This window comes from Acomys minous (genome assembly GCF_964271855.1).
Source record: "Acomys minous genome assembly, chromosome: 1".
Lineage (NCBI taxonomy): Eukaryota > Metazoa > Chordata > Mammalia > Rodentia > Muridae > Acomys > Acomys minous.
The window spans coordinates 75,664,090-75,681,245 of NC_140483.1; positions in this window are offsets into that span (position 1 = coordinate 75,664,090).

Below are 17,156 nucleotides of genomic sequence, written 5' to 3' on the forward strand. Positions count from 1 at the left end.
TATTTGACCAGAAAAGAAAATCTTCCAAACAAATAATAATCAAAACACAAAATGTTCAGAACAACAACAAAAAAATATCAAAAATGATTTCAGATAAAGGCCAAATAAAATACAATGGCAAACCTATCAGAATTATACCTGACTTCTCAGCAGAGACCATAAAGGCCAACCAGTACTGGGCAGAGGTACTGCTAACACTAAGAGACCACAGATGGAAATCAAGGCTACTATACACAGTGAAAATGTCAATAACCACTGTTGGAAAAAACAAGATATTCTATGGCAAAATCAAATTCACACATTATCTATCCACAAATCCAACCTAACATAATATGCTAGAAGTAAAAATCCAACCAAAAGTGACATACTACAACCAGAATAATACAGGAAATAGATAACTTCACTGCAGCAAAAATTAATCACACAAACATTCTCCCAAAATCAACATTAAAATCACGTGACCTAACAGTCACTGGTCAGTAATATCTCTCAACATAAATGGTTTCAACTCTTCTATAAAAAGACAAATACTAACAGAATTGATTCATAAAGAAGACCCATCATTCTTCTGCATTCAAGAAACACAACTCAGCCAAAATGATAGATATTGCCTCAGGGTAAAAATTATAAAAAGATACTCTAAAATATGTACACAAAAAGCAAGTTGGATAGCCATTCTAATATCTAATAAAATATACTTTTAATCAAAATTAATCAATCAAAAGAGATGAAGAAGAACAATTCTTACTTATCAAAGTAAAGTTCAACTAAGATGACATCACAATTCTCCACATCTATGCCTCCAACACAAGGGCAGTATAAGTGAGTGAAACATAACCTAAAGTGAGAAATAATGAAACTAAGTGATGTCATGAATCAAATGGGTCTAATACATATCTACAGAAAATTACACACAAAAACAAAATATTCTACCTTCTTCTCATCACCTCATGGAACCATCTCCAAAACTGACCATATAATATTTAACAAAGCACTCCTCAACAGATTCAAGAAGATTAAAATAATAACTTGTATTCCATCAGACCACTGTGGACTAAAGCTAGACTTCAACAACAGAAATGATAAAAAGCATACACACACATGGACACTAAACAATTCTCTACTCAATGAAAACTTACTCATGGAATAAGTAAATAAATGAATAAATAACTTCCTAAAATTCAATGAAAATTAAGGTACAACATACCCAAGTTTGTGGGACACACTGAAGACATTGCTAAGAGAAAAATTAATAGCACTAAGTGCCTTCATGAATAGATTAGTAACATCCAAAATAGGAAATTTAACAACACGTCTGGAGGCCTAGAAAAAGAAAAAAAAAAAAGCAGAAGCACCCAAGAGTAGTAGAATGCTACAAATAAATTCAGGGCTTAAATCAATAAAATAGAAACAAAAAGAACAATTCAAAGAGTCAACAAAACCAAGAGATGGTACTTTGTGAAAATCAACAAGACAGAGAAACTGTTAGCCAACTAACTAAAAAGGAGAAAGAACCATTGAGATGTAAGAAGAATAAATTAATTTTTAAAAATGAAAGAAAAATAAAATAAAAGGGAGAGAGATACTATCCAAATCAACAAAATCAGACATGAAAAGGAAGATGAAATAACAGACACAGGAGAAATACCAAGATTCATTAGATCCTACTTCAAAAGCTTATACACCCACAATATCTGAAAATCTAAAGAAAATGCACAGTTTTCTTGATGGATTCTACTTACCAAAGTTAAAAGAAAATCAGTTAAACAAATTAAAGAGTTCAATTTTACCCAGAAACAAGAGCAGTCATCAAAAGTCTTCTAACCATGAAAATCCCATGGTCAAGCGATTTCAGTACAGAATTCTATCAGACCTTCAAAGTAAAGCTAATACTGATTCTCTTCAAACTACTCCACAAATTAAAAATGGATATAACATTACCAAACTCATTCCATGATGTCACAGTCATCTTGATACCAAATCCTCACAAAGACCAAAAAAAAAAAGAAAGAGAATTTCAGAAAAATTTCTCTAATGAACATTGATGCAAAATACTCAAGAATATACTCGTAAATCAAATCCAAGAACACATCAAAGATCTCAGTCATCAAGACCACGTTGGCTTTATCCCAGGCATGCAAGGATGGTTTAATATATGGAAATCCATCAATGTAATCCAACATATAAACAAATGGAAAAAAAAACACATGATGATCTCTTTAGATGCAGAAAAAGCAATTGACAAAAATCTTACACCTATTCATGTTTGAATTCTTGGAGAGATCAAGCATTCAAGGCACATATATAAAAATAATAAAGGCTATCTACAGCAAGCCAATAGCCAACAGCAAATTAATGGAGAGAAACTCAAGGAAATTTCACTAAAATCATGGACTACACATGTCTGTCCACTCTCTGCATATCTCTTCATTATAGTAATTAAAGTTCTAGCTAGAGCAATAAGACAATGAAAGGACATCAAGGGGATCAAAATTAAAAAGGAGGAAGTCACATTATCCCTATTCACATAAGATATGATTGTGTACATAAGTGACCACCCAAATACCAATAGAGAACGCCTACAGCTGATAAACACATTCAGCAAAATTTCTGGATACAGATTCAACAAATAACGACAGTGCTGAGAAAGTAATTAGGGAAACTACACTCTTCACAATAGCCACAAGTAATGTAAGAAAATCTAGGTGTAACTCTAACCATGAAAATGAAATGAATGACTTGTATGAAAAAAATATAAGTAAGTGAAGAAGGAAATTGAAGATGATATCAGAAAATGTAAAGATCTTCCATGTTCATGGATTGGAAGAATTAACGTCGTAAAAATGGCCAACTTACCAAAAGCAATGTACAGATTCAATGCAATCCCTATCAAAATACCTACACATGGAAGGCACTCTACTGACTGAGCCATCTCCCCAGTAGTATGATGAATTATAATGGTCATGATCACAATTTTTAGGTATGTTGAGCTTATTGTTAATATTCATGGTGTTGTCCTAATTTAGGGGTATAAATGTTTAATTCTGATCTCTCCATCATATTAAAATTAATGTATCCTTGCTTTTGTTTCCTTAATAACTTTATAGTAGTGATTATATATGTGGTTAAGCCCAGCAGGAGGCTCAATTGAAGGTAGGATGTGAGTAATGCTTCATTTTAAACAACACCAAGGTATCAGTGAGTTTTATCTACTCCTTTCTCCTTGTTCAGCTAGATGAAAAATTAAGTAAAAATTAATTTACCTTAATTTATATGTTTTTATATACCAGATATGAAGAGACATGGCAATTTCCAAGTGTCCCTTGAAATTATCCTTCTTTTATATACAATATGATATCTATAAAATAATGGTAGTTTCCATGTATAGGATGTGTGCCCTGTGCTAGAATACCAGGATAACTTCAAAAGACATGATATGAATGAATCATCACACATACTATTTTTATTTTATTTTATGGAGCCATATTCAAGATACAGAAAAGAAAATCATGAGTGATTCCTGTACAGTCAAAAGTTAAAAAGAAAAATGTGAAGATTTAAATTTAAATATTTTAATCCAAAGCCCTATAATATTTCTACAATGGTTGAAATGTAAAGAACTAGGAATTGAAAGATTTTTTTTAATATAGATTAAACTTGTTATATTTCCATTCACCATAATTATAATGCAATGGGTTTTCATACCTAAGAATTCAAACACTACTGAAGTCTACTTTTAGAATATTTGTCATCCAAAAATAATACCTCCCACTAATTACCATTTGTGGTGGTTTGATTGAGAACTGTTCCCCATTGGATCATGTTTTTGACCATATGGCCTTTGGCTCCTGGTGATACTTGTGAAGATTATGGGACCTTTAAGAGGTAGAGCCTCGGAATAAGTGGCTCATTTCTCACTGGGGGCAGAACCTTGAAGTTTCAAACCCTGGACTATTCAAATGTTTCCTGAGGACTTCGTACTACTGCTGACGTCTTTACTCCCTGTTACCAAGAGGAACTCTATTCCTCTGAGCAGGAAGGCCAAAATAAGTCCTTTCTCTCTAATCTGCCTCTCTCAAAGTACTCTGTTATAAGAGAAAAAACTCAATAAAGCAAATTGTAGACATTCTTACTCCCATCCTATTTCATTCATTTAATCCCAACTTCAGTAGTGGTGTGTCATCTTCTGTTTCTGATTATAATATTTCCCCCTTTCTCATTCTCATTTTAAGTAAAAGGTAAAATTTTTGAAGTCTTTGAACTCTTATTGTGGACCCTGAAAAAGATTCCATGAACAATTGGAATTCTGTTGCCAGCTGATATTTGTAGTATCCTCTCTATACTAGGTGGAGTTGATGTGTAATATTAAGTCTTCTGTGTTCTATCTAATCTTTTGCTTAGCATCATTTACAATGAACACTAGAATAATGAATCTTATAACTACTATTTTTCTCATTTCATCTCAGCACTCCTTTCTGTGCTTCCTTCCTGATTCTACAGATCTATGCCAGATGCATATATATTTGTAGTAAATATATATCCTCCTGATTATATGCCCTCCTTATAATAATATTAAAATATCCTTTTTTGAAGTAAAAATTCCTTAAAATGTACCTCTTTTGGTATTAATATAGCCACCCTTGTGTCCTTTTACCTACTTTAATGTATTATTATTATTTGTTTGTTTTGTTATTTTTTGAGACAGGGTTTCTCTGTGTAGCCTTGGCTGTCTTGGACTCATTTTATAAACCAGGCTGGCTTTGAACTCACAGTGACCCACCTGCTTCTGCCTCCCGAGTACTGCATTAAAGGCATGCGCCAATATCCCCAGCCAATGTATTATCTTTTAACATTAATTTATTTTCAAAATATTGGTTTCCTCAAGTATTACATAGATATTGTAAAATATATAGAGTATAATAACATTTTTAAAATATGTTCTTCCCCTTTTCAAATTTTATTGAGTTACTTACCTTTATTGTTATTACTGATGGAAATGATATCTACTATTTTTCTACTTGCTTTCATTTCTGTTTCTTACAGTTTCTGCAATGCTTCATTCTATTTTCTTTTCTTTGGCTATGTAAGTATATTCTAATATAGTTTTAATCCTTTCAATTACATTATTTAATTTTGTTTTGTATTTTATCACTGCTTATGCTAAAATTCCAATTGGTATCATAATTTAAACAGCAAATATGGCTTTGGTGGTGTATACCTGTGATGCAAGCACACAGGAGTATGTTGTATGGGGACTCTGATTACCAATTTGCATGTAAAATAAACAGACTTGAACACATGCACACAAAGACACATACACAGATCCACACATGTATACACACATAAGCACATGCACACATACAAGCACTCACAGTCCCAGTATAGTATGCATAAGTATTAATTAAACTTCAACAATGTTCAAAAACTTTGCTACAACATAGTCTGATTTCCTTTTCACTCATTTCTCCTATAACCTACAAAATAAAATTTTATATTCACTGCTTTACAAATTTTATCTGTTGTCATATTTTCTTTAATTTGTAAATGTACACACTATTTATTTATTTGAATTTGAATATATTTATGACAATTTAATTAAAGCAAACTATGAACTTGGGAAGTAGTTTGCACTGACTTCTCTGAAGAGGTCACAATTGCTTGTTTTTGTTTTTTATTGTTTTTATCACAATTGCTTGTTAAGAGTATTTTCTAGGTCTTTGTTTCTCACGATTCCTTATTCTGCCACATTGAGTCTTAAATCCCATACCCTGAGCATTTCACAGTTTTCTGATGCCTCATTATGCTTGTCTATATTTCTTTCTTTTTAGTGATATTAGAAGAAATTGTCACTGTTTTACTTTCTGTCCACAGTGTTGTTTCTGTTCTGGGGCCTAATCTAGTAACAATGCTTTTAGTTTTAGAGTTTTTTAAAAATTAAATATGACTTTTTTTCTTCTTCTTCACAATTTAGTTTCATAATTGAGATTGCCTAAATCTGTTGCTGGCTTATTATTGTTCATTACTGACTGCCTATCCACACTCTGAATCCTGCCTTGATCACCTTGGATCATCTATCTACTTGTGGCTGGTGGTTTTTGTCATTGGCTTTGTTTTTAATATTTGATTTTAGTTTTTGTGGATGTAGTGTTCCTGTATGAGTTTATGTATACTACTTACCTGCATGTGCCTGAGGAGAACAGAATGCATTGTGATCCTATGAAGCTGCAGTTATAGTTGCCTGTAAGCTGTCAGATATGTGGGCTGTGAACAGACTCAGGGCCCTCTGCAAGGACAGCAAGCACTGCAAATTGATTAGAAGTCTCTCCATTCTCCATTCATTGTTTTTATAAGAAGATAATTCTTTGTGTGACATTTCATCTATTTCAGTATCATTAGAATTGGTCATTGCAACTTATGATCTCTCAAAAATTAGATTTCTTTTGTTTTTGTTTTTTTCCTGTTTAAACATCTTATTTGGTTTTATTTAGGATATTTCTTTACAAGTAACTTACACTTAGAAAAGCAATAATTAATAGTAGTAACAGCAGCCAAGTACGACATAGACATACAAGTAAAATAGATCAAAGCTAACACAAATCACCAATAGCTATGAAAAAACCCAAAAGAAAAAATAACTCAATGTCATTAAATCAATGAATCATTTGAATAAATATGGAGATGTTCAAATGTATCAAGCACATTATAAAGGAAATGACAAAATGTGGGCATACTTACTCATAATGAATGTCACCTTCACAATGTTAGCTTATTATGCCATCCATGACTTCTGGCTTAAGGGTAGGAAAGAAGGTTCTAACATCTTTCAATATCCCTGCTTAGCAACAGACATACTGGGGCAGGAATATGATTTATACTGTATCTTTCGTATTCTGTTTCAAAAGTCCTGAATTTGGTTTGCAGCACCAACACTGGGTAACTCACAAACTGCTTATAACTTCAGCTTTGGGGGATCTAATATTTCTGGACTCTGCTGCCAACCCCATGCTTGTACATAGAGACATAGAGATAGAAAAAATTAACCATAAACTAATTATTTAATTATTTAAAAAGTTTTAATTTTAACTCTGCGTGTGTGTATGTGCTTGTGTGCCTGTGTGACACTCAAGTGTTAGAGACTCTCAGAGGTGTATTTAGTTACACCAGAGCTAGAGTTACAGGTGCTTGTGGTTGCCTGACATGAGTCCTGAACAACAAACTACAGCAAAACTTGCACATAACATCTGGACTGTCCCTCAAGTCCCAATGAAAACAATTCAGATAAGAGAAAGAGAGAAACAAACAAACAAACAAACAAACAAACAAACAAATATGATTGCTGTTTTTTTCCCAGAAATAGAGAGAGGGTTCATGCACATATACATACAACCATGTGTGACAAAGGAACTCTGGGACTTATAAATTCCTGAGAAATTTCTTACTACAAAGCTACATCTTTAGCTGTGATTCTGTCTTGAGGGTTTTCTATGACACACTGATGAGACTCTCTGTGTCTGAAATAATGAAGTGGACAAGTCATAGAGCAAATATGGATTCATTAGAAATGACTGAGAATTCATAGTATATACTGCACAAAGTAACAATCATCCCAGGCAAGTTATACACTCTATGTAGTGACACTATAGAGTGTATGACCTTCATATTACTTGGAAAAGAAAAAGAAAAAAGAAATGAAAGGAAAGGAAAGGAAAGGAAAGAAAACATGACTACTGTCTGTAGGTATGGTGGAGGAGAAGGTTCATAAGTGGGAGATCATATTCAGGGGTAGAAACCTATAGGCAAGTCCAGAGTGGCCATAACCTGACTGAGTTGTACCATGTCTGAGAGAGAGGAGAATGGTGAGGGAGAGGGGAGAGACGGGAACCAGGTGCTCCAGCCAGGAGTATCAAAGGTACCTAAAGAGCAGGTAATCAAAATGGTTGGATTATATAAGGAAGGGCTGATCAGCTCCCTAGGATGGGAGTTGGGGTATGTCTCACAGAAGGGCCCTGTGACAAATAGGGACTGAAGATACTGGGAGCTCAGCCTAGCCAGGTACATTTTGACATATAAAATAGGCAGCTCAGACATTTGTCCCGGGTTTGTAACTTGACAATTACTTAAGAGTAGAGAGCTTTAGAATAAGTGGACCCTTTGGAGGCTGATTGTAATAATTGATTTTGTTTAGTGGAAGGGATACTATCTATATCTCTGGATGGGTCTGGGGCACTCCCATATGGCATGATATCCCTTCTTACTAGCAGAAATGAGGAATTAGTTTCCTTATGGCTTATAGTCCCACATCTGACCCTGTTCAACACTAGAACTCAGAACTTACTTTTGGACTTCTAAGGAATGTGCTCTCTAACCATGCTACAATGAAGGATTTTGGTGAACACAGAATACAAATTATTCACATACTTATATAAGACAGTGTTCAGTCACTCAACATATTGTCTGAATGGAGTTAAATGTGAATAATGACAGGGATCATCATACATTCCAACAACCTGAGGAAGTTCTTTCTGGACTTGTTACAAGCAGTAATGGAACTGGATGCCTTGTGCTTGTTTGTGACCATGATGGTTGTTCTTGGTTTTTTGTTTGTTTGTTTGTTTTTGAATTTTTTATTTATTGAAGTAATTTATTCAGATTAAATCTTATTTGTTATTCTCTCACTTATATCTTCCTAATCCTGCTCCTTCTGTATTTCATCCTATGCCCTTTCCCTATGTCTGTGACAGAAGGGGACCTTGTCCCCCACTATAAGATCATAGCTTCTCAGGTCTCTTCCTGGTAGCCTGCTTACTTTTCCTCTGAATATCACCAGGTCTCCTCACCAATGGGAAGTGGTCTAATATGGGGCACTAGAGCTCAGGTCTGAGTCAGTCCTTGTTCTCCACACAATTGTGGAGAATGTGCTGTCCATTAGCTAGATCTGTATAGGTGTTCTAGGTTTACTGCATGCATTGTCCATGGTTTGTGTTGTAGTTCGTGCTGACCTGCCTGCGTCCAGATCTGCCAGCTTTAATGGTCTTCTTTTAGGTTTCTAGGACCCTCTGGATCCTTCTAATTCCCCATTATTCCTTACCTCTCTCACCTGCAGTTCCAATAAGAAGTCTCAGTATCCATCCCAATCACCGGCTACGTGAATACTTTCATGGGATATCTCTTTTGGTTTAGTGTACAAGTATAAGTGAGTATATGCAATGTGATTCTTTCTGGGCCTAGGATGATTTTTACCACTTCCTTTCATTTGTCTGCAAATTTCTGAATTTCCTCATTTTTAATAGCTGAGTAGTATTCCGTAGTGTAAATGTACCACAGTTTCTTTTTCCATCCATCAAATGAGAGATATCTTGGTTGTTTCCAGGTTCTGGCTATTTTGAACAAGGCTGATATAAACATAGTTGAGCAAGTGCCCTTGTTTTATGGTGGTGCTTCTTTGGGGTATATTCTAGGAAGTTGGATATATGGGTATTGAGGTATCCCTATTGCCAGTACAACCATTTTGGAAATCCTTCTGGTGCTTTCTCAGAAGACTATGGTTGTTTAAAGAGAATATTTTATTGAGATGAAATCAACTATTCTCAGAATCTCAGAAAAACATTTTGGGTGTTGGTTTAGTTGGTCTCAGTTATTAAAGAGTGTCTATAAATAGAATGTTGCTAAAGTGTGAATACCAGAAGTTTCTGACTACGGTGTCCCCATTTTTGCACAATGTACATGCTTATACATCAGGGTACTTGGTTTGTGATTTGATTTTCAGTGTTGTGGATGGAAGGTAAAGTCTCATACATCCCTCATCTGTGTGTACATGTGAAAGGACAGGTCATATGTTGGAATAAGATGTTTTTGTTCATTGCTTTTCACTGTTTAAACTGATGATAAACTAATAGGTAAATTAGGTAAGAGAAACAGACTTTTAGACACAATGTTATGGTTTGGAGTCTGGGTTGGGGAAAAAAGCCAAAGTGATATGTAGAAGCCAAAGTTTCCTGAAATGACAGGAACAGTGCTCACCGACTGGGCTAGTTTAGCTAACCAGCTTGCTGTGGGGGATCACCTGTCTCAGTCTAGCACTCTGGCATTGCAGGTGGGCCATTATAACTCTGCACCATTCACATAGTAATTGGAGATTGAACTCTGGTTCTCATGCTTGCAGAGAACATATTCTATTTCACAGACTTGTCTTTTTTTTATCAAGGAAGCCCATGAAGCACTTCCCCTAAATTTCATTAGTGTTTATTTATCTTGCACTTAGTCACTTTGTTTCTGTTCATTTATCTCAATTCAGCCTTCTATTGAAACATAGGTAGTAATATATTTATAATTAATTCTCCTACCCTTTTAACAATAAAAATGGAAATAAAAATTTTTAATCAGTTCTGACAAGTTTTAGATAGCCACCATTAACAGAATGATTGGATCCTAGCTCTTTTGATTAAGCCATCATTTTATCTATGTGATAAACTAAGGAGAGATTGTTCTGTGGACAGCTATTCCAGACAATTGTTTTCCACTACCATAGGCCTGGGCATCCTTCAAGACTGGTTGTGCTAAGAACAACATTTTTCCAAAGCTAAGATTTATCACTCATGAAACAGACCATTTGCAAAACTAATAGGTAAATTAGCTAAGAGAAACAGACTATTAGACACAATGCTATGGTTTGGAATCTGGATTGGGGAAGGAAGCCAAAGTGATATGTAGAATCCAAAGTTCCCTGAAATGACAAGAACTATCAGTCTGTGGTGGAGGTTGTGGTCACTCAAAGAGAAGTGCTCTTAGTATGTGTTATCGACACCCACTATCATTTAGGATACTCTTTGTGTCAAAAGCAAATCTAGACATCTCAGTTACTGAGTATGTTCAAATGCATTATATAATATTAAAACATGCCTGAAATTATTTAAATTCAACATTTTATTGTTACATTTCAATGTGTCATGTATCATGTATGTGATATATAGGTATATGTGTTCATATGTGTTTAAGGCTATGTGTGTGTGTATATGTGTGTAGACTGGAGGTAGATTTTTGATGTCTTTCTCAATTGTTCTTAATTTAAAACAGAATATTTCATTTAACCTATTTCTCAGTGACTGTCTACATTGGCTGGCCAGCAGACTGACAGGACCATCTATCTCAGATCTGATTGTCTAGCTTTAGACATGGGAGCTGGAATAGAACTCATATCTTCATGCTTTATAGAAAGCACTTAACCCACAAGTCCATAGTCCCATCGCCTTTACTAAACATTTCTGTTATTATTCACAGCCTTTATAGTAAGCACTTTTTATGTTGACATATTAGCAGGCCTTACTTTATTCCATTGTTCTTGCTCTGCCCTTTTTCTTCCTATGTATGTCAATTTGAATTAGCAATGTAACAATTCAAAAGGCTATTGGCCATACTGATCAAAGCAGGATCAAGAAAATCAAATAGAGTATTTGATAGTTTGAACCTCAGAAAGTTTGTGAGGTTCAATTTCATGATATGTAAAATGAATATAATTTCACCTTGTAGATGGCTTTTAATTTTGATAAAAATATGGAAACAGGATAAGCAATACGAATCATAGGTAATTCTAAATGAATCCTAGGAAGCTTACGAGGAGATTTACACGCACTGTGCCATTTAAATCTCACAGCAAACCTTCATCATGGAAGCTGTTAAAGATCATATCTTTTTTCATTCAAATTTTTATTTCATTTGCATTAAGTATTATATATATATATATATATATATATATATATATATATATATATATATATATATACATCAAGAAGAACCATGAAACAATCAAGAATTATATATATGTTACATTCATAGTGTTTTGGCTATTTGTATTTGGCAACCTTAAAGAAAACATGTCTCCCATCTTAGTGAATCTAAAATTCTAAAAGTAAATCAATATCTGACATATCTCACCACTGTCAATTTAAAACATCTATGTATACCTACAAATATCTTAACCCCTAAACAACAAAGCTTAGTTGTAAAACTAAACTATCTGGTCTTCAACCTCAAAAGAGACTTGAGAAGGAATAAAATTAATTACCTGAGTGTACAGGGAATACAAATTAGCAGCTGCCAAATGAGAAGAAGATAGAGAATCTTTGCTGCCTGAACAATCTCCCAAAACTCTCTATAATGTTGGAGCATCATCTTCAACCTTCTGGTACAATATGTCTGAGAGATATATTTGTGAGGCAGAAACAACTGAGAACTTTTTTACCCTGCCTTAGCAGAGTTTGGCTATTGACTGTGCATGCATATTATATTTGAAAAGTAGTTATGGGAAGTTGAGTTTCTTTCCCAATGATACTGAGCTAATGAGTTCAGGGAGTGTGGCCTCACATGCAAGAACTTTGGCCCCAGTGGCTTGACTAACAGCCACCAGATATGGCTGTATTAATAGTGTACTCAATAGATGTTTCATTCCAGTGCTGGAGAAATAGCTCAGTGATTAAAACACTAACTGCTATCCTCAAGACTATAGTTGGATGCTTAGTATCTCTATCAGGCCATTCACAACCACCATAAATCAAGCTGCAGGTAATCTTACACCCATTCTGGCCTCTGAAGATACCTGTACTTAAACATACATATTCCCACAAACACACATATACATACATAAATGCAATTAAATCTTAAAAAAAAAATATTCCTCTTGGCTCTTATTACCACATCTTTACCTCATGTCTACCACAGGTATCAAAGTTCAATTTGAGTACTTTTTTTTACCTACCCTCAGAGGTACTCTGTCTTCAGACTGGTTAGTAAAGTGGAAAACTGCTTAATCTTCAAAATAATTACTTTTGAGCCTGTGTGCTCTTGGATGAAAATCCCAGTGGATCCCTTTCACTTTCTGCAGCTAAATGCAGGCGCTTATCTTCCTCTTGCCTCTCCTATAAATTTGAGTGGGCACATGTTCCATTTCCTTGTTGCAATTTCCTTACTATTTTGGAAGGTGTGTTGAATAAATACTGAGAATGGCTTTTTCCTGTGCAAAGCTTATTTCTTAGTATCCACATTGATCATCATAATCACCTATAAAAATATTTGTGTCAAAGGCTAAGGCAGCAAATAAAATTTCCTCATTGTAGTTTATGAGTGTGAGTAGAGAGCATCCCCACTCTGAAAGAAATGTACTCACATAGGCTATTTGTGATGCAGAAATAATTTTACCACCAATAAAAGCAGTTTATAGTATTCAAACCTGAATCACTCAAATCTGGATTGTCAGTAGCATAAACTGCACTGATTACAACATATTTTTGTTTTGTTTTGTTATGTTTTGTTTTAATGAGTACAATTAATTGTCTAGGATGTTTTCCTTATCAAGTTTATCTCTGTGGTTAATGCCTTTAAGGAATAAATGCATACGCCCACACACTCACACACTTTCACACACACACACACACACACACACACACACACACACACAAACACTTGCGCGCAGTGACATGCACATGTGCAACAACAAGGAAAAAACGTCATCTAAGTTAAAATACTGTGATCCTAAGCAAGGTAACATCAAATGACTTATGCAATAATTCTTTGAGTCCTACTTAATTGCTGTACAATCTGTAGGTTTGTATGTGTGTATGTATGTCACTATGTGCATGTGGAGGCCAGAAATTAGCCTACTACATCATCCCTCAGGATGGTGTCTAAATTTTATTTTGAGACAGATTTTTCTCACTGCTCTAGAATTTACTGATTTGAATAGATCATTAGGCCAGTAAGCATCAGGGCTCTGCCTGTCTCCCCTTCCCCAGCAATGGAGGTTTAACCATATCCCACCACGCTTAGGATTTTTACAAGGGTTTTGGGAAGAAAACATTCAGGTCACAGAAAATATTTTAGTGGCTTAACCACTTCCCTATCCTCTGTTCTGTTTGTTTGATTTTAATTCTAATTATTTGCTTAGTTTTTCCTATAGTGAAATCTGGCAGTTTGACGATCTCACTTGACGTTGTTTTTGAAGCAGTATGATGCAGAAGAATATGGAATCAGGGATTTTAAACTTGACTTCTCACACAATACACCTTTATCCCTTAATTTCTCCCATAGACATTGCTAAACATTTCCTAATTCCTTGAGTTGGATGAAGAATCAATTCAATCTTTTGTTCATTTTTGGCTTAACATGGGGAAAACATTTATGTGGATATATCCACATGAGGAGAGGTACAATAAATAAAGTACTTAATAGACAAAGTTTTGAAGTTAAAGCCACCTAAACACTCTGGACATTAGTAAATTTTTTTTTATGGACTAGTGGTAAGTAGTCTGATTCTTTCTATTGATGTGCACAACAATAGCAGCTCTGGTCTCTAGCATCTACATGATCTTGAAGATGTTTAACAGATTATGTCTACTGTACCATGTTGCTGGTCAGATGTGACAAAGTAGGAATATTAAATGTATTTTCTTCCTTAAGATGTTTTCAAGTTCCAATGGGTTTCTTTAGATCTCAGATTAATGTGTGTCTGTATTTAAAAATTAACTCTCTTCTGAAGCCACATTGTTTGTGCATATGGCAGAGCTACAAAATGAATGTGTTTTCATTTACAGGTTGAGGGTTGAGCTCTGAGGATGACTTAGTGAGAAAATATGTTTTTAAAAATTTTTGTTGTTTTAGAATTTATTCACATTACATCTGGATTGTTACCCTCTCCCTCATATCTTCCCATTCCTACCCTTCTTCCCTTCTATGTCCTATTCCCCTCCTTTACTCCTCTAATGGGGTGAGGACTCCTCCCTGACTCACCACATACTTTCATATCTCATCAGGATTGCCTGTATTTCCCTTCCTTACTACAAGAAATGGACAGCCCACAACAGGAAGTGATCAAATCTAGGGCAAGAAAGTTCATGTTAAACACAGTTCTCACTCCCCACCACAACATCGACATTGAGTATGAGCTGTGCATCTGAACAAGAGCCTAGGTTCTCTGAATTAATTATCCTTGCTTGGTGCATCAGTTTGTACAGGCCACCCTGGATCCAGATAGCAGACTTTGATGATCTCCTTGTCGAGTTCATAACACTTCCTATTCCTTCCATATGCACCCTTTCCCATACCATTCTCACCACCAACCTAGTGTCCTTTTGTGTGTCCCAAGGTCTGTCCCAATCACTCGCTGGGTGGAGTCTCTTAGAAGACTTCTATATTGAACTAATATCTACTTAAATGTGACTATATACCATGCACCTCTTTCTGGTCTGGGTATCTCACTCAGGATGATCATTTCTATTTCCATCCATTTGTTTGCAAATTTCATGATTATGCTCTTTATGATAATTGAGTAGGATTCCATTGTATTAATTTATCAATATTTCTGTGTCTATTCTTTGGTTGAGAGACATGTAGGGTCTTTTTTTCCAGATCTGGCCATTATGAATAGAGCTGATATGAACATAGTTGAGCAAATATCATGGTTGTATGATAGAGCGTCTTTCAATTATATTCAAAGAAATGGTATAAAGGGTCTTAGGTAAAGCTAACCCCAGTTTTTTGAGATAGCATGAGATTTATTTCCAAAGTAAAATTGCACCAGCAATGGATGAGTGTTTTCCTTTCTCCATATCCTCACCAGCATGTGTGGTCACTTGAGTTTTTTATCTTATCCCTTATGACTTGGTAAAATGGATCTCAGAGTCATTTTGATTTGTATTTCCCTGAAGAAGTTTATTGAATGTTTTTTTAAGTGCTTTCAGCCATTTGTTATTCTTCTGTTGAGAATTTTCTGTTTAGCTCTCTACCCTATTTCAAATAGGAATATTTGGTTTCTTGGCATTTAGTTTCTTAAGTTATTCATCCATATACATATATATTATTCTTCTGTTGGATGTAGGGTTGGTGAAGATAATTTCCCTGTCTGCGTGTTGTCTTTTTGTTCTGTTGCAAATGTCCTTTGCTTTACAGAATACTTTTCAGTTTTATGAGGTCCATTTATTAATGGGTGATATTACAACCTGATCTAGGAAGATGTCTTCTATGTCAACTGAGTTCAAAGCTCTTCCCCGTTTATAGTATAACAGATTTATTTTGTCTGGTTTTTTATGGAGTCTTTATTGCACTGGATTAGAATTTTACTCCATGTAAATAATATGTATCCATTTGTACTATTTTACATATAGACATGCAGTTAGGCCAGCACCATTAGTGGGAGATAATATATTTTTCCATTGTATCTCTTTGGCTTCTTTTTTAAAAAAATCAAATGTCCATAGGTGTGTGTGTGTGTGTTTGTGTGTGAGTGAGTGTGTGTGTCTGTGTGTGTGTATATTCTTGTGTCTTTGATTATTTTTGTCACAATACCATGCCATTTTTATTAATATTGATCTATAGTACAGCTTGAGATCAGGGATGGAGATACATCTGGAAGACTTTTATTACACAGGATGGTTTTAGCTATTGTGGGTATTTTGCTTTTACATATGAAGTTGAGAATTGATCTTTCAAAGCTTATAAAGAATTGCAAAGATATTTTGAGAGTGATTGCATATCTGTAGATTACTTTTGGTAGGATGGCCATTTTGACTATGTTGAACCTCAAAATTCACCATCACGGGAGGTCATTCAAATTTCTCAAATCTTTTTAAACTTTTTTCCTCAGAGACTTGAAATTTTTAAATACAAGTCTTTCACATGCTTGGTGAGAGTTACACCAATTGTTTTTATATTATTTGTGCCATTGTGAAGGGTATAGTTTCCCTAATTTCTTTCTCAGCCCATTTGTCTCTAAGAGGATGATCTCATGTATTTTGAAGCTAAATATTGCTTCCTGTCTCTGTGACCCACCTTTTAACTAAAAATGGCTATCACCTGAGCAAGGCAAAAGGAGAGAGTTGTCACTAAACTTCCCAGGATTAGGGAGAAAGAGAGAATCCTGGGAAGAAGAAGAAGAAAGAAAAAGACCATAGGAGAAGGGAAAAGCAGAAGGCCACCATGGGTTAGGTGGAAGAAAACCATGTGGCCACCATGAAAAGAGGATTTGGCCCAGATGAAAGACATTAGCAAGCATTTGGTATTATGGATGGGAGGTAGCTTTATAGAAATTATTAGAAACAGATGACATGGCATGAGGCAGATATGGAATAACTGCCCCTCTATGGAAAGTAGTTTAGAGGATTAATGTCTAC